This window comes from Nannospalax galili, unplaced genomic scaffold (genome assembly GCF_000622305.1).
Source record: "Nannospalax galili isolate Female #2095 unplaced genomic scaffold, S.galili_v1.0 scaffold1077, whole genome shotgun sequence".
Lineage (NCBI taxonomy): Eukaryota > Metazoa > Chordata > Mammalia > Rodentia > Spalacidae > Nannospalax > Nannospalax galili.
Window position 1 is genome coordinate 2637533 of NW_008340429.1, and position 709 is coordinate 2638241.

Here is a 709-nt window from a genome sequence, read left to right on the forward strand (position 1 = left end):
GTATGTTCCCTCCAGTCCAATTCCCTCTAGGACTTTGAACATAAATGCATGTTAAATTATGTCAAAGGCCTTCTCAGCATCTATTGAGATGATCATGTGGTTCTTGTCTTTGAGTCCATTTATATGATTTATGACATTTATTGACTTACGTATGTTGAACCAACCCTGCATCTTTGAAATATAATGTTCTGGATCTCTTTGGTGCCTGTTGTGATGTTTCCCCTTTCATCTCTGATTTTGTTGATTTGGATTTGCTCTTTCTTTTGGTTAACTGGGCTAAACATCTGTCTATCTTGTTTAGCTCTCCAAAGAACCAGCTCTTAGATTCATTGATTCTTTGTATTATTTGCTTTGTTTCTATTTCATTAATTTCTGCTCTGATATTTGTTATTTCTTCTTGTCTTCTGGGTTTTCTTTCATTTGTTGTTGCTTTTCAAGTGTCTTGATTTTGAATGTTAAGTCACTTATTTGGTTTCTTTCTGATTTTTTAATGTAGGCACTTAGAGCTCTAAACTCCCTCGAAGGACTGCTTTCAATATGTCCCAGAGGTTTTGTTGCATTGTATTGTCCTTTTCATTTAATTCTAGGAATACTTTTATTTCTTTCTTAATTTCTCTTTTGACCCGTTCATCATTCAGGAGTGTGTTGTTTAATTTCCAAGCGTTCATATGGTGATTAGAGCTTCTTCTGGCATTGATTGTAAGCTTTA